Source organism: Ranitomeya variabilis, chromosome 1 (genome assembly GCF_051348905.1).
Source record: "Ranitomeya variabilis isolate aRanVar5 chromosome 1, aRanVar5.hap1, whole genome shotgun sequence".
NCBI classification, from domain to species: Eukaryota; Metazoa; Chordata; class Amphibia; order Anura; family Dendrobatidae; genus Ranitomeya; species Ranitomeya variabilis.
The window spans coordinates 838,199,994-838,224,611 of record NC_135232.1 but is presented as its reverse complement, the minus strand read 5'-3'; the positions used below and the strand labels follow the sequence as shown (position 1 = coordinate 838,224,611).

Below are 24,618 nucleotides of genomic sequence, written 5' to 3'. Positions count from 1 at the left end.
TAGTGGTTAACTTCCTGATTGATGGGGTCCAATGACTGGACTCCCCCACCAATCCCAGGAATGGGGTTCTGAAGCACCCTGTCTGAATGAAAAACAGGCCAAGCATGCACACCCTTGCTCCATTCATTCTTAATAGGACCATCGGAAATAACCATGTCTTCTTCAACACTGCCATAGAGAATGAATGGATAGGAGGTGGGCATGCTCGGCTTCTGCTCCATTTATACGGACTCTTCAAGCCCTGTTCTAAAGATCGATTGGAGTCACAGTGGATGAATCAAAAGTTATCTTATGAATGGTGATAATGTCCATTCTAGGCACAACCTCTTTAATTTTTATGACACACTGAACCATCATAACTTTCAAGCTTGAAGAGTAATGTAGTATTTCAGAATGATCTCTACCATTGTAGCCTTTTTTGTAGAGCCTTAATATGCAGCATACATTATTTACTGAAAATTGTAAGATCTCATCAATCTAAGAACAGTGTGAAGAATTTTCGAAGAATCATCAATCACTGTAGATCATTTGTCTCAAGCAGAAAGTAAACTTAGAAGCATTTGTACAATTTTCCACAATTGGTAACACTGTGTTACAAAGGTTTTGTCCCTCGGACAATTTTGAGTGTTCCTGATAGATTATTCCATGCTGATTTCAGAAATAACTTCAGATTTTACCTATCACGTAAGGTTTTTGAGAAATTATACGAAACATTATAATATTCTGTTGTAATGTAATAGTAAAAACATGGATTCACTGCGCAGCAAATTTCAGAGAAGTTCTTGTCCCAGGAGAAAATTTTATTGTATCTTATAGATTTTGATATGCTGAACACGAATATGTGCTCCAAAAGTCTGTATCACATAAGCTTTTTAACCGGAGCTTTTTTCCATTTGTCATTTTTGTTTTTCGCTCCCCTTCTTTCCAGAGCCATAACTTTTTAACTTTTCTGTCAATATGGCCGTGTGAGGGCTTATTTTTTGCGGTACAAGCTGATGTTTTTAATGATACCCCTTTTGTGCAGTACGTTATTTTGATTGCCTGTTATTGCATTTTAACCAAAAAAACTTAATTCTTGCGTTTTGATTTTTTTATTGTTACGCCATGTAGCAATCGTGTTAATTCTTCTTTTTATTGATAGATCGGGCGATTCTAAATGCAGCGATACCACATATGTGTAGGTTTGATTTTTTTTATTGTTTTATTTTGATTAGGGCGAAAAAGGGGGGTGATTTGAACTTTTTTTTTAATATTTTTAAACACTTTTTTTTTACTTTTAGCATGCTTCAATAGCCTCCATGGGAGGCTAGAAGCTGCCATAATGGAATCGCCTCTGCTACATAGAGGTGATGCTCAAATCACCTCTATGCAGCAGAATTGCAGGCTTGCTATGAGCGCCGACCACAGGGTGGCGCTCATAGCAATCTGCTATCAACAACCAAAGAGGTCTTGAGGAGACCTCTGGTTGTGATTGCAATGAGGCAATGACCCCCCGATCACGTGATAGGGGTCGTTGCTGCACGTATTTCCGTACCAGCGTCCGGACGTACATTTAAATGCCCGCTGTCAGAGTTTTACAGTGGCATTTAACTACTTAATCGCGATTCCACTCGTGCCTATTGCGGGCACAAGTCAGCTGTTAAAAACAGCTGACATGTCGTGGCTTTGAGGTGGGCTCACCACTGGAGCCCACCTCAAAGCGGGGGATACTGCAAGCTGACGTACTATTCCGTCATCTGGCAATAAGGGGTTAAGAAACAATAGTTTATAGTCTACATTATGACGTCCGAGACACTACATACATGTGCATCGATGTCAGTAGCAAAAGCAATTGTTCAAAAGTGTTTTGCAGACGACTTTCGTTTATAATTGTGTTACAAAGGTTTTGTCCCTTGGACAATTTTGAGTGTTCCTGATAGATTTTTTCATGCTGATTTCAGAAATGACTTCAGATTTTTCCTATCATGTAAGGTTTTTGAAAAATGATACGGAACATTATAATAGTCTGTTAAAATTCTAAAAACACGGATTATTAACGAAAGTCGGAAAAACTGTTCCAAAATTGGAGAAGGTATTCAGTTTAAATTAAAAAATCCAGTATTCCTTAAATCAAGAATAAAACTCTACCTGTAAATAAAACATTAAAATTTCACTTTGTGAAAGCACAAGGTCTCCGTGGCACCATGCCTGTTTTCGGCAGCCTTGATCTCTACACGTACTAGGCTTTGCTGAATTCTACTGCAATATGCTGGCAAAGTCAACGGGAAAGTCTTAAAGTCTTAGACTATGTTCACATGTTGCGCTTTTGCAGAGTTTTTGGAAACTTAAGCATCGTTTAAGCTGCTTTCAAAAAGAAAGGTTTTGCTGCTTTTTTGTGGCATTTTTTCACTTCTTTTTTTGTCAGGGTACATTTATGTTTTGTGCATGCTGATAAAGTTTAGTGCATAAAAAAAAATCTTTCCTACCATTATTTTATGGTCACCATCACCTGGAGATTTGCTTTAAAGTCTGTGGCTCTCATAGACATTAGATTGCATGTCAACTAGAGTTGAGCAAATTTCTTTGGGTCCCTGCTCATTCGGCAAGCTATAGCGCTTGCCGAATAAGCTGCAGAGGGAACCCGATGCATGGAGCGCGCCGGCTGATCGGCACCGCAGCTGCATGTGTCGCGGCTGTGTGACAGTCACAGCACACGCATGGAGAGCCCAACACACAGACTCTGCATGTATGTGCTGTGACAGTGACACAGCCGCGACACATGCAGCTGCAGCGCTGGACAGCTGATCGGCCAATGCGCTCCATGTATCCGGCTGCTACATGCTCCATGTGCAGCTTATTCGGCAAGAGCTATAGCTTGCCGAATGAGCGGGCACCGAAGAAATTCGCTCAACTCTAATGTTAACACCTCTAAAATTAGCAGAACATTTGTAGTAAATATTTGACACCTTTGATGATCAATTAGAACATTTATTATCAATCGCAGAAACAATTGTCTATATTGCCATTTTTTTAGGAATTAGCAATATTTACCAATACTTTACAACAAAGCAGAACATCTCTAATGTCACCGTACACACATGCTACTAAAAGGAACATCAACCATTTTATAAATAAACACAGGAACATGTGTTATACTGACACAATTTCTGAAATATAAGAACATCATGTAGGGTGCTGTCTGCTCAAATTCTTCATAGATGCAAGCGCTCATACAGTAGCAGCTGCAAACTTAGCTTATGGTATCCTTTACATTACAAGCATGCAGACTGTTTCTTTTAGGAAAAGCTAATCCTATAGGACAGGCAAAAACCTACAAAGCAAGAACTGAGGCGGTGGGCATGATGTGTACGCAGTGACACCAGACCATTGTAGACCTTTCACTATCCCAATGGGGGAACAGAGTCCCCAGTCACCCAGACACATTCCACAAGACAGCTGCTCCTTCCTAGGGTGGAAGAATAACTTTCAGTGTCAATAATTAAAGAAGTCATTTCGAGAAACTGAAGATGTAACACTTACCCTTTCCAACAATGGATCAAATCAAGAGCAGCGAATGATGTCTATAATAAGTAAATCCAATTTAATGTTGTAGCAATCCACAAGGCAAGGGTGCAATCAGATAAGTATGTCTTGTCAGTGAGATGAAGTTCTTCACATAGAGCTGTGGTAAATGCAGTGTGGCCATGCAGAGAGATCCCTGTGAGCCCCCGGATAATGATGCAGACCCCACTACTGGCTCGGATTGGTGCCAGGCACTTAGGCTCTATGTAGTGTCTGTGGCAGGGCACTGTCCCTGAACTTGCAAGGACTGATTGTGTGTGAATGTGTCACTACACTGCACAGTGCAAGAGGCTGGGATAAGGAAGCAGGACAGCCCTCCCTGGTTTCAGATTTCACAAGCAACTGGCAGCCAGTGCAATACTACTGAGATGATACAGAACTCATTATTACTAGCTGAAAGGACGAACAGTAAAGAAAGAGGAAGGATGGAAAAATGTACTATCAGTTACATCAGCATATGTTTCTTCCTATTTCTATATATGTAACTCCTCTCCGTATAGAGTAAAAGAAGACACGATAAACAATGATTTCTCTATATGCATCTGCAACCGGGTCTGCGCGAAAGGGGGGCCCACCAATGCCAGCGCCTATTTTAGCTGGATGCACATTCAGCCAAAGTGTATTACGGCTCACCCTGCAATGCACGCAGCCAGCCAATCAGAGGTTAGCAGCTGACGTTGGCATGAGTAGCGTCATGCGCCGCCCATGGCTGGCACGCCGAAGTCTTCTGCAGGGTTCAGAAGATGAAGACGCACATCGTGGGAGCAGAGGAAGGTAGGGAGTATTGTTTATTTTTGTATGTGTTAGAAAAGAGCAGCAAAATGAACATCATACCAGGATAGGGGACATTATACAAGAAGGGGCCAAGGATTGGGGGGATTATACCAGGATGAGGGTCATTATACCAGGAAGGGGTCAGAGATTGGAGTCTTTATACCAGGACAGGGGACATAGTTATAGGATGGGGTATATTATACCAGGTAGAGGCCCATGATGGGAGACATTATACCAGGATGGGGTACATTGTTACTGGAAGGGGCCAGGATGGTGGGCATTATTGCAGTAAGGGGCCCAGGATAGATGACATTATGCTGGGAAGAATACCAGAATGGGTGGGATTATTACTGAAAGGGGCTCAGGATTGGGGACATAATACCAGGAAAGGGCACAAGATGGGGGTCATTATAGCAGGAAGAGGCACAGAAAAGGGGATAATATAACAGGAAGGGACACAGGATGGGAGACATTGTACCAGGAAGGGGCCCATGATAACAGACATTATTATTTGATGGTGGCCAGCACAGAGCACATTATTACAGCAAGAGGACAGGACAGGCACATTATTACATAAAGAGGCCAGGGTGGGAAGATCGCTGTCTGTGCAGAGTGGCCTCTGGCAGCCAATGGCTTGAGGGAAATGGCTGCCAAAAAAGCAATGGACTCCGCTCTACCTCTTCATCGATATCGGGCCTACAGCATCCACTCTGCCTCATCGCCAACAACGGGCCCGCAGCATCCGATCTACCTCCATTGCTGGGGCACTCATTTCCCCCACCCAGGGCCCACAGCAGTGTCTTATTTCTTTGAGGAAGGGTCCATGCTTCCTGTGACCCCGTACCACCGCTGCTGCCCCACAGGTAAGATACCTTAAATTTGGACTATAAGATGGACCATCATCTTATAAAAAAAATGTTTTCCTATTTTACTTCCCAAAATTTGGGGTGCCTCTTATGGTCCGGTGATTCTTATAGTCTGAAAAATACGATAATTACAATGAGCACCTATACAACTGCAAAACTGCAAAGGCCCATACACCTGACCAACATAGAAGTGGAGTCTCAGGTCCAAATTTTGCACCTAGGACCATGGAACTCTAGTTAAGCCACTGTGTGTATGCATAAACGTGTGGACATACATGCACATAACTCCGCTAGAAGAGATATTTAAGTTAACAAGTCTGTGGCCTCTGCGTAATTCCACATTCAGATGTTCAGTATTTGGTCAGGATTTTACATCAGTATTTGTAAGCCAAAATATGGAGTGGAACAATCAGAGGAAAAGTATAATAGAAACACGTCACCACTTCTGCATTTATCACCTACCCCTGGTTTTGGCTTACAAATACTGAGGTAAAATACTGACCAAATACTGGTCAGCTCACATCACCGTATTGTTTCTCAGGCATATTCTATGTGCAGGTAAAATCGCAGCATGCTGCGATTGTCACTGAGACTCGGCCGAGACTCGCCAATGCAAGCCTATTGGTGTGAGAAAAAAATCGGACACCACACCGACCATCTGTGGGACTTGTGAGAAAAACACACACATTTTCCTCATTTCAGCCCATTGATCCATTAAATTCAATGAGGAAAATCAGTGAGAAATGTAAAGTCATATGCATATCATACGGAAAACAAGCAATGCACAAAATACAGATTACAAAAAAAACAATGTGTGTGCATAAGGCTTCTGAAATATCAGGTTTTTGAGGTAAAATACATCTGGAAATTAGCATTAGAAAATGCATAAAAAATGCAGCAAAATTGCCCACTGTGAACTTAGCCGATCGCTGCAGCGTCGCTGTTTCGTCGTTGTGTGGTCGCTGGAGAGCTGTCACACAGACAGCTCTCCAGCGACCAACGATGCCGAAGTCCCCGGGTAACCAGGGTAAACATTGGGTTGCTAAGTGCAGGGCCGCGCTTAGTAACCCGATGTTTACCCTGGTTACCAGTGTAAATGTAAAAAAAAAAAAACACTACATACTTACATTCTGGTGTCTGTTGCGTCCCCCGGCATCCGCTTCCCTGCACTGTGTAAGCGCCGGCCCTAAAGCAGAGCGGTGACATCACCGCTGTGCTCTGCTTTACGGCTGGCCAGCGCTGACACAGTGCAGGGAAGCGGACGCCGGGGGACGCGACAGACACCGGAATGTAAGTATGTAGTGTTTGGGTTTTTTTACATTTACAATGGTAACCAGGGTAAATATCGGGTTACTAAGCGCGGCCCTGCACTTAGTAACCTGATGTTTACCCTGGTTACCAGTGAAGACATCGCTGAATCCGCGTCACACACACCGATCCAGCGATGTCAGCGGGTGATCCAGCGACGAAATAAGGTGCTGGCCTTCTAGCTCCGACCAACGATGGCACAGCAGGATCCTGATCGCTGCTGCGTGTCAAACACAACGATATCGCTATCCAGGACGCTGCAACGTCACGGATCGCTAGCGATATCGTTGTTAAGTTGTTCAGTGTGAAGGTACCTTTATAGTTTAGGTGCATAGCGTGATTAGCTGTTAGCAATGAACAAGGTTTTTTCCAAGACAATGGAGACATGTCACAATCTAAAAGTGGTAGTTAAGTGGCTTTGTGAACACCACATTACAATTTTTTTGTCCATGGCCAGGAAACACTACAGATCACAATTCCATTTAGAAGATGTGGTTGGCCCTCAGTGAGTGTTCAAACAAAAACACAGAAAATGTGATTAACTCCAGTCACTAATAAGGAAAGAATGAGTTGCCATGAGTCAGAACTTCGCTCAGAAGATGATATCTAGCTGACGGCGAGAATTTCAGAAGTCTTGAAAAATAAGCGATAACACTATAAATATTGAATCCTTGCCTACACTTGATGTATTTATCAATAAACGTTTCAAAACTTATGAAATTCTAATAACTGTACTCAGTAACCATAGAAAAGTATGACTTAGGCTAGTTTCACATTTGCGTTTAAATCCGCAGCGTTTAAAACGCATCCGCAAGTGGTGGAAAAAACGCATATAAACGCCTACAAACGCAGCGTTTTTTTGACGCATGTGTTGACGCATGCGGTTAAAAAAACGCCGCGTTTGTATGCGTTTACATGCGTTTTTTCCTGCGTTTGCGTTTTTTGGTGCGCATGATGAGAAATTTCACAAGAGAAAAATCAAGATAACCAGACAACGCCAATGGGACTACATTATGTAATACTACAGCGTGTATTATGGAATCTCAATATATAGACCCTAGGGCTACTGAAATTTTAACAGTTTGCTACTGTATCCTGTGTCATGATGGATCTTCGCATGGAGAGCTTTTATTTCAACCTGGATTTCAGCTTCAAACTGTTTCTTGCCTGTGCTTTTGCTTGGGAGCAAGACAGAAATCGCCAAAGATGGAGAAGGAGACAACATAGGCGTTTTTGGAGGCACCCCATTATCAAACTACGTGAGAGCTGTGGAGCCTACCACACGCTCTATGCCAAGCTTAATGCCAACCCAGAGAAATTCCAGGAATACACACGAATGTCGCAAGACTCGTTCCGGGATTTGCTTTCTCATGTCCAAGGAGCCATACGGCGACAGGACACCCAGCTCCGTAGAGCGATTCCACCCGAGGAACGTCTGCTGGTTACATTAAGGTACGTTCAAAATCTAAACCAATGATAGTCCAAATTTAGTGTTTTCTGACATGTATTTTTTGGGTATTTTCCTTTCATTCTTTAGCGTAACCACACCATAAAAAGAATAGATTGTAATGTTTTTTGTGTTTGTTTTTCTTCCAGATTTCTGGCCACCGGAGAGAGTTTATCATCCCTCTACTTCCAATACCGGCTTGGAATATCCACCCTGTCCGGAATAGTTGTGGACACCTGCCGGGCTTTGTGGAATGTACTCCGGGATGAATGAATGTATGAAGAAGAGAAAATGGTGGTAATACAAGGCAGTTCTCTAATCAACAGGTCAGGTGTCATAACTAATGAGTTTTTTGACACCTGACCAGTTCAGTAGAGGTCTGCACTGTATTTCCACCATTTTCTCTTCAGACTGCCACACTAGGCACAGACAAAAAGAGATTATGGAGATACATGTAATATTTTTTGGCCCACCTCATATCTGTATACTAAAGACACACAAAGCTGCAGTGTTTTTATTTTTAACTACTGGAGATTAGTGTTGAGCGATACCGTCCGATACTTGAAAGTATCGGTATCGGAAAGTATCGGCCGATACCGGCAAAGTATCGGATCCAATCCGATACCGATACCCGATACCAATACAAGTCAATGGGACTCATGTATCGGACGGTATTCCTGATGGTTCCCAGGGTCTGAAGGAGAGGAAACTCTCCTTCAGGCCCTGGGAACCATATAAATGTGTAAAAGAAAGAATTAAAATAAAAAATATCGCTATACTCACCTCTCCGACGCAGCCGGGACTTCAGCGAGGGAACCGGCAGCGTTGTTTGTTTAAAATTCGCGCTATTACTTGGTTACGTGAATTCCCGGCTTGTGATTGGTCAGGTCGGCCATGTTGCCGGGACGCGGACCAATCACAGCAAGCCGTGACGAAATTACGTCACGGCTTGCTGTGATTGGTCCGCGTCCCGGCAATATGGCCGCCCTGACCAATCACAAGCCGTGACGTCACGGGAGGCTGGACACGCGCTCATTTTAAAATGGGCGCGTGTCCAGCCTCCCGTGACGTCACGGCTTGTGATTGGTTGCGCCGCGGTCAACCAATCACAAGCCGGGAGGCTGGACGCGCTCATTTTAAAATGGGCGCGTGTCCAGCCTCCCGTGACGTCACGGCTTGTGATTGGTTGCGCCGCGGTCAACCAATCACAAGCCGGGAGGCTGGACGCGCTCATTTTAAAATGGGCGCGTGTCCAGCCTCCCGTGACGTCACGGCTTGTGATTGGTTGCGCCGCGGTCAACCAATCACAAGCCGGGAGGCTGGACGCGCTCATTTTAAAATGGGCGCGTGTCCAGCCTCCCGTGACGTCACGGCTTGTGATTGGTCAGGGCGGCCATATTGCCGGGACGCGGACCAATCACAGCAAGCCGTGACGTAATTTCGTCACGGCTTGCTGTGATTGGTCCGCGTCCCGGCAACATGGCCGACCTGACCAATCACAAGCCGGGAATTCACGTAACCAAGTAATAGCGCGAATTTTAAACAAACAACGCTGCCGGTTCCCTCGCTGAAGTCCCGGCTGCGTCGGAGAGGTGAGTATAGCGATATTTTTTATTTTAATTCTCTCTTTTACACATTTTAACATTAATGTTGTTGCGATACCCGATACCCGATACCACAAGAGTATCGGAATCCCGGTATCGGAATTCCGATACAGCAAGTATCGGCCGATACCCGATACTTGCAGCATCGGAATGCTCAACACTACTGGAGATATGATGTGGCCCAAAAAGTAAGTGTGTGGCGAAGTTTCTTGGCGCACGGTGTGTGTTGCCGGCGTTGAAGACACAATAAACCAAACATAATTGTGGCAAATCAAACTTTTTTTAGTTTGTAAACAACTCAAAAATGTATTTACTGCGCCGGCTTGGGGTAGAGTGATGTAAACGGGGGGTGTGAAGAACTGAGGCCTGGCTAACCGTGGATGACGCAGAGGTGGCAGGAGAAGGGGCAATGAAACTAGAAGGGTCTGGAAGTTCGGGGATAGGGCTTGAAACATGAGAGGCTTGAGACGCACTGGAAGGATGAGACAAACCTGACATTACAGACACATTGGGAGGTGAAGGGGGAGGAATGCTAAGAGTCCTCTGTTTTTTTTTTCTGTGTTTCTTTTTTGGTTTGCCTGGTTGTGGGAGGTCTTGGTGGGCTCATATGGCGTGGTGGCGGGTGACCTGTCAGGGTCCGGCTGCACTGTGTCAGAGTCCATAGTGCTCGTAGATAGCGCAGCCATGCCAGAGTCCATAGTGCTCGTAGAGCGTGCAGCCATGCCAGAGTCCATAGTGCTCATAGAGCGTGCAGCCATGCCAGAGTCCATAGTGCTCGTAGAGCGTGCAGCCATGCCAGAGTCCATAGCGCTTGTAGAGCAGAAGGCCATGCCAGGGTCCTGCTGCATCGTGGTGGTGGCGGTACGGAAGGCCATGCCAGGGTCCTGCAGCACCGTGGAGGTGGCGGTACGGAAGGCCATGCCAGGGTCCTGCTGCATCATGGAGGTGGCGGTACGGAAGGCCATGCCAGGGTCCTGCTGCATCATGGTGGTGGCGGTACGGAAGGCCATGCCGGGGTCCTGCTGCATCGTGGAGGTGGCGGTACGGAAGGCCATGCCAGGGTCCTGCTGCATCGTGGTGTCAGTGGAGGAGGTCCAAGCAGGAGCAGCGGATGTCATGGTGGTGGCGGTGGGATGTCCAACTGCACTCGGCATGGTGGTGGTGCTGTAGTGGTGTCCGGCTGTGGAAAGAATTGAGGTGGCCGTGCAGTGGGATGCAGCAGAGGTCGACATTGTGGTCAAGCGAGACAGTGAAGGCACAGGTGGATATGCCCCCACTGTCTGCTGGAAATACAGACTCTGCTGCATAGCCTGCACGTAAGCAGCATTGCAGGCCTGCGTGACACTCAGCTGGAGATCAGGAGTAAGGTGTTCCGACATGCCCTGCTCAATTTGGTTAAAAAAATGATGTGCTGGCCTCTGGAGGTCGGCTTTCACTTGATCAAGTCTTTTGCTGACCTCCTGGATACGTGCATTCAAGAGGCTATGTGAAACATCCATTCGGTCACCCAAAGCCTTGATTGTTTCGTGTAAAACCGAGCTCAAGTGCAAAAACTCGGGCATGAGTGACCTGTCCGAAGCCCTCAGCCGCTGCCGGGAGGAGCCCCCAAAAAAAGGGACAGTGGAAGAGGACTGCGAAAGGGGAAGACTTGATGGACCAGCTCCCTGGTCTCCAGTTAGTGTGGAAGGCCCACTTGCTGCTGTGCTGCTGGATGGCTGGGACGGGTCCGTGGCTGTCGGATGAAGGACCGCTCCAGAACCTGGGCCAACAGTATGTGCTATGGAAAAAGAAAATTACTATAAAAAATTTAACAGATGCAAAATCCTGTGGAATGTAAAAATACAGATTATGGCAATACAATACAACCTAATGCACGTGATAAATACTTACGTTCTCTGGGCAAGGACCGGTCTTAAAAATGACAGAACGTGATGGTATTTGTAGCGTCTGATCCTTGCTCCTGAACCCCTGGGAACACGGCTCTCTTGATGCAGGTCCTTGTTGAAGCGGTCCTTCATCGAACGCCAACGTGTTTTGACTTTGGATACTGTTAAAAAAAATTGTGGTCAGAAAAAGTACTTTTGGCCGTGCTCACACAACTGTGTGTGATGAGAGAAACTCCAGAGAGTTTCTTTCATCACATACAGTGGAGTGAGCACGGCCAAGGTCTCTGCTGCTTCACACTGCAGTGCAATACTTACCAAATGCAGCTCGGACCCGTGTCGAGGCGTTGTTCCAGCCATCCCACATCGCTTGGGCCACCTCATTCCATAACCGCCGGATCATCATGTTGTTTGAGTGCAGTGGATCCCGGGTGTCCCACAACGGGACTCTCTCCTGGACCAGGGGGATGAGGAGGTCATTCTCGATAAGATCATCCTCCCGTTGTGAAAACTAAAAATGAAAGAAAGTCATTACAGTTTGCTCAATTAACAGAAGGAAAAGAAAGAAAAAAGATGCTGAGAAATGGCATGAATAGTAAAGTCAACATACAAAAGGATTCCAGAAGAAAAAAGTAAAGAAATAAGAATGGAAAGAAAGGAAGATTCAAGAATATTACACTAGGGACAGTCAGCCTTGTATACGTACCCGCTGCCGTCTTTCCACCGGACCTTGACTCAGCTGCTCCTGCCCTGTCTCTGCCGCAGTAGAAGAGCTCTAAAAAAAGAAAAATTTAAATTGTCACATGTGTCGATGTGACAGTGAATACTTACCAATCTGACGAGGCAAGTACTCACCTCACTGACATGCTCCACTTCCGACTGTCCTGGCCGAAACTCCTCACTAGATGAAGAATCCGAAGAAGACATTCTGATGCATGTAGAAAGAAAGAAATTGCAGAAATTAGGACATGTAGAGACAGAAAATAGAAAATAAAGGCATTGGCTAGGATATACTCTCATTGTTCTGAGGCTTGTTTGCTCCAAGGTGCTGTGGTCCGTCTGCTCAGCTTGGCTGTCCGCCGTGGGCCATCTGCTCTGCTTGGCTGTCCGCTGTGGGCCATCTGCTCTGCTTGGCTGTCCGCTGTGGGCCGTCTGCTCTGCTTGGCTGTCCACTGTGGTCCATCTGCTCTGATTGGCTGTCTGCTGAGAAGTGACCTGCAACTGTCCACACCCTCCCTTTTATCACCTTGATGGTGGGGGGTGGCTTATCAGTGTCTAGACATGTTTTTCTCAATTGAAACGCATGCGTTCAAAAACGCAAACAAACGCATGTGCTAAAAAACGCATGCATTTACATAGACAGCAATGCGTTTTTTGGTCGCAATCCTTGCGCAATCGACCGCATGCGTGTCCTGGCAGCAAATAGACGCCTCTAGAAATTACTACATGTTGCATTTCTGCGCCAAGCCGCAAACAACGAGACGACGCATGCGTCGTCAAACGCGGCAAAACGTGAACAAAAAAAACCGCATGCGTTTTTAATGTTAAATATAGGAAAACACGACACATGCGTTTATATGCGGTACAAACGCTGCGGCAACAAATGCAAATGTGAAACCAGCCTAAAAGATCTAAAGACACTAAAGCAGCATACTTTATGAAAAAACTAAATTTGTGTTATTCTCAAAACATTTGGTCATGACTGTGCATTAAACCAAATGAGAGATAAGGATTTAATGCTACTCTGTCACATAAGGTACATAATAAAATATACTGAGCATTTTAAAAGATTTGATTATTAATTCAATTGGGCACAGCCATCTTCTATGATTCCTTTGGCTACATCCCACTGCACATTTGACCCCTTTGGTTACATCAATTAACATATCCAATGGAATTTAGTATATACTGTATAAATGAAAGTAGGGAATTAGAGAGAGTCGTAGGAGCAGAGAGAGTGGCTGAATACAATCTATAAACAGGGATTAGGGCTGTGCCTTTGCCAAATATACAGCTGCATTTTTATTTTGGGAGGGAAGGGTGAAAAAATGTAATATATTTTAATCCATCAAGAATTACGTGCTTTGTATTACTTTTTTTGTGTTTTAAAACGCTCCAAAAAATTGTTGGAAATTTATCCTAGGTTAAATTTCTTATGCATACACTATTCTGTGTTCTGAGGTAAACTTTTATGATATATAACACTCAAAAAAAGTGCTTAAAAAAATTGCATGGTTAAATTTCTCACCCATAGTGGTCTGGGGTACATGTCTGTGATCTATAAAGCTGAAAAAAGCATTAAAAAATTAGCTGAATTACATTTCTCACTCATACACTATTTTATGGTCTGTGGTACATTTCTATGATATCTAACACTCCAAAAAAGCGTTAAAAAATAGCTGGATTACACATCCCAACCAATACACTATTCTGTGATCTGGGGTACATTTCTATGATATTATCTAACACTATTAAAAAGCGTTAAAAAAATTGGCTGGATAACAATTCTCATTCATACACTAGTCTGTGGTTTGGGATACATTTCTGTGATCTATTAAGCTAAATAGATCACAGCCATACACTATTCCATGGTCTGGCATACATTTCTGTCGTATCTAGCACTCCCACAAAGTGTTAAAAAAAATTAGCTGGATTACATTTTGCACTCTTACACTATTCCGTGGTCTGGGTTACATTTCTGTGATATCTTGCGCTTCAAAAAAGTATTAAAAAATAGCTGGTTTCCAATTCTCACCCATACACTATTCAATGGTCTGGGGTACATTTCTATCTTCTATAATATTGAAAAAAGCAATACAAAATTTTGAAGGCATACATTTCTAAGGCTAGGTTCACATTAGCTTTCTGTGTGCAGAGTATCATCTGCATGTGCAAATGTAGCGCCCCCACTGCCACAGGGCCGAGGGGTACCCGGTACCGGGCCTTTGGGTCTCTGCTCTGGGGTTGTCACGGTGGCTAGACCCGGTTCCGTGACCCTGCTGAGGGGCGCACAGTGATAGATGTGGATGATGGTGGTAGTGTAGTGCCGGTCGCAGTCAATAACGAGGACACCAGGTTGCAGTCTCTTTACCTCTTTACTGAAGGCTTCAGGGTCCTCAATCCGGAATACGGTTAACCGGGCTGCGCAAGTCCGGCCGGTCCGATGGCACCTCCAGAGTTCCCTTTGCAGGTGGAAATCTGTGCCTTCCTGCTAGCGCTATGTGTTGTGGTCCTCCCCTGCTGTGCTTACGGGATAGTCCCCACAACTGTTGTGTCTGTTTCTCGTGTTCCCTCACAACTCGATTAGATGATCTTCTGCTAATCTTCCGTCCCTCCCAGGTGTTATGGTTGGGACGCACCCGTATGACGGGTAGTGTTGTGGATTCTGTTTGTGGGCTCCCTCTGGTGGTTACTGCTGGTACTGGGTGACTTTGGTGGGTTGCGGCCTTTGGTTTCCACCTGTCCATCAGAGGCTGGGTGTTTCCTATTTTACCTGGCCTTTCTGTCATTCCCTTGCCGGCTATCAATGTATTCAGATGTGCTCTGTTTGGTTCCTGCCTACCTGCTCCCAGATCTTTCAGGATAAGCTAAGTGCTGATTTTTCAGTTGTTTGGTTTTTTGTCCAGCTTGCTTATTATGTCTCTATGCTAGCTGGTAGCTCTAGTGGACTGAGGTTCTCCCCATGTGCCATGAGTTGGCACATGGGTTCTTGTAATCTCAGGATGGTTTTTTTGATTAGGGTTTTTTGCTGACCGCTCAGTCCCCTTTTGTATCGTTCTGCTTTCTAGTTTACAGCGGGCCTCAATTTGCTAAATCTATATACCGTATTTTCCGGCGTATAAGACGACTTTTTAACCCCCGAAAATCTTCTTAAAAGTCGGGGGTCGTCTTATACGCCGGGAATCGTCTTGTACGCCGGTGTATATGGTGGGTGGGGAGGGGGAGTGATCCTGATGACGAGGGGGCGTCTCACAGGAAAGTGAGTAATCCCCATTACCTTATCCTAGCGGTGCAGCGTGGGGGTGTCAGTGCTGGGAGCGGCTGTGTTCTGGTGCGGCGGCTCCTCTTCTGTGTGGGGCCTCTGTGCTGTGGGGTGGCGGCGGCAGCGGCGTATCTTTATCCAGTTGGGGCTCCTCCGGCATCTCCTTAGCCCTGGAGGCCCCGCCGCAACTCCATCGGTGCAATGTGGTGGCCTCCGGGAAAATGGCCGCTGCTCAGATTCAGATCTCGTGTCCCGAGATTTCGGGACGAGATCTGAATCTGAGCAGCGGCCATTTTCCCGGAGGCCACCGCATCGCACCTATTGAGCTGCCTCCGGGAAAATGGCCGCTGCATTGCACCGATGGAGTTGCGGCGGTGCCTCCAGGGCTAAGGAGATGCCGGAGGAGCCCCAACTGGATAAAGATATGCCGCCGCCACCGCCACCCCACAGCACAGAGGCCCCACACAGAAGAGGAGCCGCCGCACCAGAGCACAGCAGCCGCCGCACCAGAGCACAGCAGCCGCCGCCGCCACTCCCAGCACTGAGACCCCCACGCTGCACCGCTACGATAAGGTAATGGGGGATACTCACTTTCCTGTGAGACGCCCCCTCGTCATCAGGATCACTCCCTCCCCCCCCCAAAAGGCACATATTCACCGGCCCTATAAGACGACATAGGGTGTATAAGAAGACCCCCGACTTTTAAGAAGATTTTATATTTTAACTGGTAAAGTTGGGGGGTCGTCTTATACGCCCAGTCGTCTTATACGCCGGAAAATACGGTATATCATCTCTATGTGTGTGCCTTCCTCTCATTTCACCGTCAATACATGTGAGGGGGCAACTATATCTTTTGGGGTTCATTCCTCTGGAGGCAAGTGAGGTCTTTATTTTCTCTGCAGTACTAGTTAGCTCTTAGGCTGGTGCGTGGCGTCTAGAACCAACGTAGGCACGCTCCCTGGCTATCTCTAGTTGCGTTTGTCAGGCGTAGGGCAGCGGTCAGCCCAGTTTCCATCACCCTAGAGCTCGTCCATTATTTATTTGTACTTTGCCTGTCCTGTGCTATCCCTAGCCATTGGGGATTCATGACAGTATAGCCGGCCCACAAAGTGTTAATTGTTTGGGCTGAAGCAGGAGAAAAAGAAGTGTTTAAGGGAATTTTTTTTTTTTTTTTCCCTTCAGAGTTTTGCTGCCTAGCCCTTAATTGCTGTCTAGCTGCTTCTTACCTCCTCTTAACCCTTGAATGGCTCTGATCTTAGCTGTTTAACATGGATGTCCAGAGTTTGGCTTCCAGCCTGAGTAATCTCGCGGCAAAAGTTCAAAACATACAGGATTTTGTTGTTCACACTCCCATGTCTGAACCTAGAATTCCTATTCCAGAGTTCTTCTCTGGAGATAGATCTACCTTCCTGAATTTCAGGAACAATTGTAAATTGTTTCTTTCTTTAAAATCTCGCTCCTCTGGAGACCCTGCTCAACAGGTCAGGATTGTAATATCTTTCCTGCGGGGCGACCCTCAGAATTGGGCATTTGCATTGGCACCAGGGGATCCTGCATTGCTCAGTGTGGATGCGTTTTTTCTGGCATTGGGATTGCTCTATGAGGAACCCAACCTGGAGATTCAGGCTGAAAAGGCTTTATTAGCCCTCTCTCAGGGGCATGATGAAGCGGAAATATATTGTCAAAAATTTCGGAAATGGTCGGTGCTTACTCAGTGGAATGAGTGCGCCCTGGCTGCAAACTTCAGAAATGGTCTTTCTGAGGCCATTAAGGATATTATGGTGGGGTTCCCTACGCCTACAGGTCTGAATGAGTCTATGGCTATGGCCATTCAGATTGATCGGCGTTTGCGGGAGCGCAAACCCGTGCACCAGTTGGCGGTGTCTTCTGAACAGGCACCTGAGACTATGCAATGTGATAGAATTCAGTCCAGAAGTGAACGGCAAAATTATAGGCGGAAAAATGGATTGTGTTTTTATTGTGGTGATTCAGCTCATGTTATATCAGCATGCTCTAAACGCACAAAAAAGCTTGATAAATCTTTTGCCATTGGTACTCTGCAGCCTAAGTTCATTTTGTCTGTGACTCTGATTTTTTCACTGTCTTCCATTTCCGTTGATGCCTATGTGGATTCGGGCGCTGCCCTGAGTCTTATGGATTGGTCATTTGCTAAACGCTGCGGTTTTAGTCTGGAGCCTCTGGAAGTCCCTATTCCTCTGAAGGGAATTGACTCTACACCATTGGCTATGAATAAACCGCAGTATTGGACACAAGTGACCATGCGCATGACTCCCGTTCATCAGGAGGTGATTCGCTTCCTTGTACTGTATAATTTACATGATGTACTAGTGCTGGGTCTGCCATGGTTACAAACTCATAATCCTGTCCTGGACTGGAAAACAATGTCTGTGTTAAGCTGGGGATGTCAGGGGGGTCATGATGATGCACCTCCGATTTCTATCGCTTCATCTACTCCTTCTGAGATCCCTGAGTTTTTGTCTGACTATAGGGATGTTTTTGAGGAGCCTAAGCTCAATTCGCTCCCTCCTCATAGAGATTGTGACTGTGCTATAGAATTGATTCCTGGCAGTAAGTTCCCTAAGGGTCGTTTATTTAATCTGTCACTGCCAGAGCATACTGCTATGCGGAATTATATTAAGGAGTCCTTGGAAAAGGGACGTATTCGTCCATCTTCGTCCCCTCTGGGAGCAGGTTTTTTTTTCGTGGCAAAAAAAGATGGTTCCCTGAGGCCTTGTATAGATTATCGCCTTCTGAATAAGATTACAGTCAAATATCAGTATCCATTGCCATTATTGACTGACTTGTTTGCTCGCATTAAGGGGGCTAGGTGGTTCACTAAGATAGATCTTCGCGGTGCGTATAATCTGGTGCGGATAAAACAAGGTGATGAGTGGAAAACCGCATTTAATACGCCTGAGGGCCATTTTGAGTATTTGGTAATGCCTTTTGGACTCTCCAATGCTCCGTCAGTCTTTCAGTCCTTTATGCACAATATTTTCGGTGAATATCTGGATAAGTTTATGATTGTGTATTTGGATGATATTTTGGTGTTTTCTGATGACTGGGAGTCTCATGTTTTACAGGTCAGGAAGGTGTTTCAGGTTCTGCGGGCCAATTCTCTGTTTGTGAAGGGCTCAAAGTGTCTCTTCGGAGTCCAGAAGATTTCTTTTTTGGGGTACATTTTTTCTCCTTCTACTATTGAGATGGATCCCGTTAAGGTTCAGGCAATTTGTGACTGGACACAACCTACATCTGTTAAGAGCCTACAGAAGTTCTTGGGGTTTGCTAATTTTTATCGTCGGTTCATTGCAAATTTTTCCAGTATTGTTAAACCTTTGACTGATTTAACTAAAAAGGGTGCTGATGTTGCTAATTGGTCTCCTGCGGCTGTGGGGGCCTTTCAGGAACTTAAGCGCCGGTTTTCTTCGGCTCCTGTGTTGTGTCAACCAGATGTTTCACTTCCTTTTCAGGTTGAGGTTGATGCTTCCGAGATTGGAGCGGGGGCGGTTTTGTCACAGAGAAGTTCTGATGGCTCGGTGATGAAGCCATGTGCATTCTTCTCTAGAAAATTCTCGCCCGCCGAGCGCAATTATGATGTGGGTAATCGGGAGCTTTTGGCCATGAAGTGGGCATTTGAGGAGTGGCGTCATTGGCTTGAGGGTGCTAAACATCGTGTGGTGGTCTTGACTGATCACAAGAATCTCATTTACCTTGAGTCTGCCAGGCGTTTGAATCCTAGACAGGCTCGTTGGTCATTGTTTTTTTTCTCGTTTCAATTTCGTGGTTTCATACCTGCCAGGTTCAAAGAATGTGAAGGCAGATGCTCTTTCCAGGAGTTTTGTGCCTGACTCTCCTGGAGACTCTGGGCCTACTGGTATCCTTAGGGATGGGGTAATATTGTCCGCCGTATCCCCAGACTTGCGACGTGCATTGCAGGAGTTTCAGGTGGATAAACCGGATCGTTGTCCACCAGAAAGACTGTTTGTTCCGGATGATTGGACCAGTAGAGTCATCTCCGAGGTCCATTCTTCTGTGTTGGCTGGTCATCCTGGAATATTTGGTACTAGAGACTTGGTGGCCAGGTCTTTTTGGTGGCCTTCCTTGTCTAGGGATGTGCGTACCTTTGTGCAGTCTTGTGAAGTGTGTGCTCGAGCTAAGCCTTGCTGTTCTCGGGCCAGTGGGTTGTTGTTATCCTTGCCCATCCCGAAGAGGCCTTGGACGCACATTTCCATGGATTTTATTTCTGATCTCCCGGTTTCACAGAAAATGTCCGTTATCTGGGTTGTGTGTGACCGCTTTTCTAAGATGGTTCATTTGGTGCCCTTGCCTAAGTTGCCTTCCTCCTCTGAGTTGGTCCCTTTATTTTTTCAGAACGTGGTTCGTTTGCATGGGATTCCGGAGAATATCGTTTCTGACAGGGGATCCCAGTTTGTGTCTAGATTTTGACGGAGCGAACTAATCAGACCTTGGAAACTTATTTGAGGTGTTTTGTTTCTGCTGACCAAGATGACTGGGTTGCTTTTTTGCCACTGGCCGAATTTGCTCTTAATAATCGGGCTAGTTCTGCCACGTTGGTCTCTCCTTTTTTTTGTAATTCGGGGTTTCATCCTCGTTTTTCCTCTGGTCAGGTGGAGTCTTCGGATTGTCCTGGAGTGGACATGGTGGTGGACAGGCTACATCAGATTTGGAATCAGGTGGTGGACAATTTGAAGTTATCTCAGGAGAAGACTCAGCAGTTTGCTAATCGCCGTCGCCGCGTGGGTCCCCGACTTCTTGTTGGGGATTTGGTGTGGTTGTCTTCTCGTTTTGTCCCTATGAAGGTCTCTTCTCCTAAGTTCAAGCCTCGGTTCATCGGTCCTTATAGGATCTCGGAGATTCTTAACCCTGTATCTTTTCGTTTGGATCTCCCAGCATCGTTTGCTATTCATAATGTGCTCCATCGGTCGTTGTTGCGGAGGTATGAGGTGCCCATTGTTCCTTCGGTTGAGCCTCCTGCTCCGGTGCTGGTGGAGGGAGAATTGGAGTATGTTGTTGAGAAGATCTTGGATTCTCGTGTTTCCAGACGCAAACTCCAGTATTTGGTTAAGTGGAAGGGTTATGGTCAGGAGGATAATTCCTGGGTGGTCGCCTCCGATGTTCATGCGACTGATTTGGTCCGCGCCTTCCATAGAGCTCACCCTGATCGCCCTGGGGGTTCTCGTGAGGGTTCGGTGACCCCTCCTCAAGGGGGGGGTACTGTTGTGGATTCTGTTTGTGGGCTCCCTCTGGTGGTTACTGCTGGTACTGGGTGACTTTGGTGGGTTGCGGCCTTTGGTTTCCACCTGTCCATCAGAGGCTGGGTGTTTCCTATTTTACCTGGCCTTTCTGTCATTCCCTTGCCGGCTATCAATGTATTCAGATGTGCTCTGTTTGGTTCCTGCCTACCTGCTCCCAGATCTTTCAGGATAAGCTAAGTGCTGATTTTTCAGTTGTTTGGTTTTTTGTCCAGCTTGCTTATTATGTCTCTATGCTAGCTGGTAGCTCTAGTGGACTGAGGTTCTCCCCATGTGCCATGAGTTGGCACATGGGTTCTTGTAATCTCAGGATGGTTTTTTTGATTAGGGTTTTTTGCTGACCGCTCAGTCCCCTTTTGTATCGTTCTGCTTTCTAGTTTACAGCGGGCCTCAATTTGCTAAATCTATATATATCATCTCTATGTGTGTGCCTTCCTCTCATTTCACCGTCAATACATGTGAGGGGGCAACTATATCTTTTGGGGTTCATTCCTCTGGAGGCAAGTGAGGTCTTTATTTTCTCTGCAGTACTAGTTAGCTCTTAGGCTGGTGCGTGGCGTCTAGAACCAACGTAGGCACGCTCCCTGGCTATCTCTAGTTGCGTTTGTCAGGCGTAGGGCAGCGGTCAGCCCAGTTTCCATCACCCTAGAGCTCGTCCGTTATTTATTTGTACTTTGCCTGTCCTGTGCTATCCCTAGCCATTGGGGATTCATGACAGGGTAGGCTCGGAGCTCTTCCGGGACCCTAGAGTTGCCCCTCTCCAAAGGTTGCCCCCTATGTCTGCGTAGGTGATTTAGGTGAGACAGCCCGCCTGTGACTGACTGTCCTGCCGTTGGTTTGAAGTATGGCTTAGAGCTCTGTACCTCCTTGGCGTTCCGGCTGCCGGTTGTTTACGCCTCAGTAGGATGTTGCCTCGATCTTACAGCACGACTCCTACTGGTATTCTCCTTCTTGCTTTGATCTCGTTTCTCACTCAGCACAATAAATCTCGCTTCTTGTCCTTTCTTAGGGCACCGCCGCTATGAAGTGCAGGCGCGGTCCCGTAGCTTTCTCTCTGTTTGCCAGGCCTCTGTCAGGATCCCACCCCTGACAGGGACCCTACCGAATCTTCCCCTACAACACCTTCTGCCACAAGGTGTTGCCTGGTTCCAACCCAGTCAGCGTTCTTTCTAACTTCCTGCCTAACCCCCAGTTTTACCAGACTGTGAGGAGTGGCCTAATGAATAGTACCCTTAGCTCCCCCTGGAGGCCAGACTGTGAAATGTATTGGTGTATGTGATACCTGGTCAGATGAACTCCTTCAGTGCCATCAGACGTACCATAGCCCCCCTTAGCGGCGGAGCCACAGTACTGCAACGACCAGGACCCTGGTGCGCTGCATTCCCCCCCGGTTAAATCCAGTACTCTTGGACTGGGAAGAAAACAACAATACATGTCAGCAAAAAGACATACAATTTTGAAAATGCAAGTACAAGTCAACTTTTTAACAGAGCTTCCCTTTATGGGAGGTGAGGACACTTGAACGTTACAAACATGGTTAAACACTTTTAAATAACTTTACTATAAATAACTTTCCTTACCCAACCGGGTATTCTACTAAGTGCAAAATTTTGAACAACAATCCAACTTTGCCTTTAAGGACGTACTCGCTAAATCCACTAAAGACCTTCTTATATCACATTTAAGGCTAATTAACTTTTATGCATTCTCCTACTTTACGTCTGCAGGACCGCCTGTCCTAACTGCTCCAGACCTACTGCCTCTCCTTTCTGTTACAGGACCGCTCCTTTTCGCCCGAGCCTACTGTCCTTCCACTACTATACACAGTATAGAACATATTTTTCTTTCAGTTCAAGATCACTGAGCCATCCCTATATGGCTCCTAAGAGGACTCACCAACTAACCCCTACGGGTTCACTTTCTGTCCTCATTCTTCTATTAACATTATTGAACATTTCTTACAATCAACTAGTTAGTTACATTTAACTTTCACATATCAACATCATCAATACTTTCTTTTTCAAAACATTATTGCCATTCAACCATCTTAAGGCAACACTGTTCATAAGTGCAGGATGTGAACATCCCCTTTAAGAGGGGACCAAGTCTCTATGAGGTAGTACAACTTCTCAAGCCGCAAGTCCGTATGCAGCAAGGACTCCAGTGCAGGTTCCAAGAACCGTATCTTCGCAAAGAGTCCGTCTTTATGTAAAACCAGTAGAGCACCTTTAAGAAGGTGCAAACTATATACAAGAAGTTTGCATCATGCATTGTTCATGATTCAGCAGTTCTTTGATAACTTGTGCAAAACGTAGAAAACAAACAAAAACAATAGGGATCCCGGGTCAACAAAGGGATCCCTTTAAGAGTAACCCTAAACGGGTTTTAGCAGCAAAACAGTAAAAACAGTTAACTTATTTACAGTCATTAAAGCATTTTTGCTTACTCATCTTGTAGTGTAGGGGGTGGTCTTCTTCCAGGCCTCACCCGGCCAACGGGTCGCCTTGGTGTAGCAAGGGCCGGTCCTGGCTCCAGCAGCGACAGGACCCCTCTGCGGGATGCCCTCCTTGCTTGTGGGCGAGCGCGACCCAGAGGCACGCGGTGGACCCGGACCTCCTGAGGTTCCGCGGGGACGGGCTCCGACACCTTCCCTGCAGAAGGCTCATCCTCCGGCGTTCTGGCAGCAGCCTGGAGGGTGACGCACCGCTGGACGCCTCGAGCTATCCAGCCAGTTTCGCCACCTTCCCTCCTCCACCGGGTGTAGGTCACTGCATCGCCAGGCTCCAGATCGGAATCGTACCTTCCCCCGCAGGGCTCCATTTCTTCCCGATCCACACGGACCTGCAGTGGCTTCCCGATCTCCTGGATAACTCCCCTTCCTTTCCGGGAGTTAAAGGATATTACTACACCCCAGTGTGACGGTGGAACCTCCTCAACGCTCCTCAGATTGACTTGGGCTGCCGGTTGGGGTCTGTTCCGCCACGCTGTCATCAGGCGCTGCAGGTGCTCCGCCTCCGGCAGGATCCTCAGGCCCTGTGCCTGCAGCTCACACTCCGCCGCGGCCGGGAAAGAAGCGGGGGACACCGGAGACAGGCGGACCTCCGTAGGTTGGCCCAGCCGAGCGATCACACGGGCATCGGCTTCCAGGCGGTAGGCTACCTGCCGGGCCTCGGCTGCAGCCACACACTCCTCGGACATCGGCCATGGGGGTCGGCCTATCGGTAGCTCCGCAAGGGTCAGTTCCCGCAACGATGGCGTGTCTGGGGCTGTGTCGGGTTGTGCAGCCTCTGGCTGAGTCGGGTCATTCCCACGTGGTGCTTCCGGCATCGCCATCTTCACGTCCTCTCTGGTGTCCTCTTCCCGCGGTCTCTTTCGTGGGCGGCCCCGTCTCCATGGTCTCCATCCTCCAAAGAGAATGAGGAGGCGGACCTCGGCTGCTGACGGACACGTCCTCAGGACACAGAAATATTTAGACTGGGCGGCCATTGTCTTTCGCGCTCTCCAGCTCGTCTACGCCCATTCCACGCCCTTCTTCTTCTCCTGCGCTCTCCTCAGCGCTGTAATGGCGGATTTTGGCGGCAAGTGACACGGCACAGTCTTTGCAATAAATCACAGTCCAAGTATAATAAATCACAGTTCCAAGGCACACATGACCCGATTCTTCAGGCTTAAGTAGATCCTGTTCGTGACGCCAAGTTGTAGCGCCCCCACTGCCATAGGGCCGAGGGGTACCCGGTACCGGGCCTTTGGGTCTCTGCTCTGGGGTTGTCACGGTGGCTAGACCCGGTTCCGTGACCCTGCTGAGGGGCGCACAGTGATAGATGTGGATGATGGTGGTAGTGTAGTGCCGGTCGCAGTCAATAACGAGGACACCAGGTTGCAGTCTCTTTACCTCTTTA

The 24,618-nt window shown here is 46.8% G+C and overlaps 1 protein-coding gene across 3 annotated transcripts in view; it reads right to left on the bottom strand.

The window, feature by feature from the left end:
• The window catches only part of ARHGAP24 (Rho GTPase activating protein 24), a 1,388,018-nt gene that overhangs the window by 808,313 nt on the left and 555,087 nt on the right, over window positions 1-24,618 (bottom strand). For 2 of the 3 annotated variants that reach the window (XM_077275810.1, XM_077275813.1), the window contains exon 1: window positions 3,520-3,813. The exons of the other annotated variant lie outside the window; for it this stretch is intronic. The gene's annotated coding sequence lies outside the window, so the exon portion shown is untranslated. Of the gene's footprint in view, window positions 1-3,519; window positions 3,814-24,618 lie in introns of those variants that run through there. 3 annotated transcript variants of the gene reach the window in all.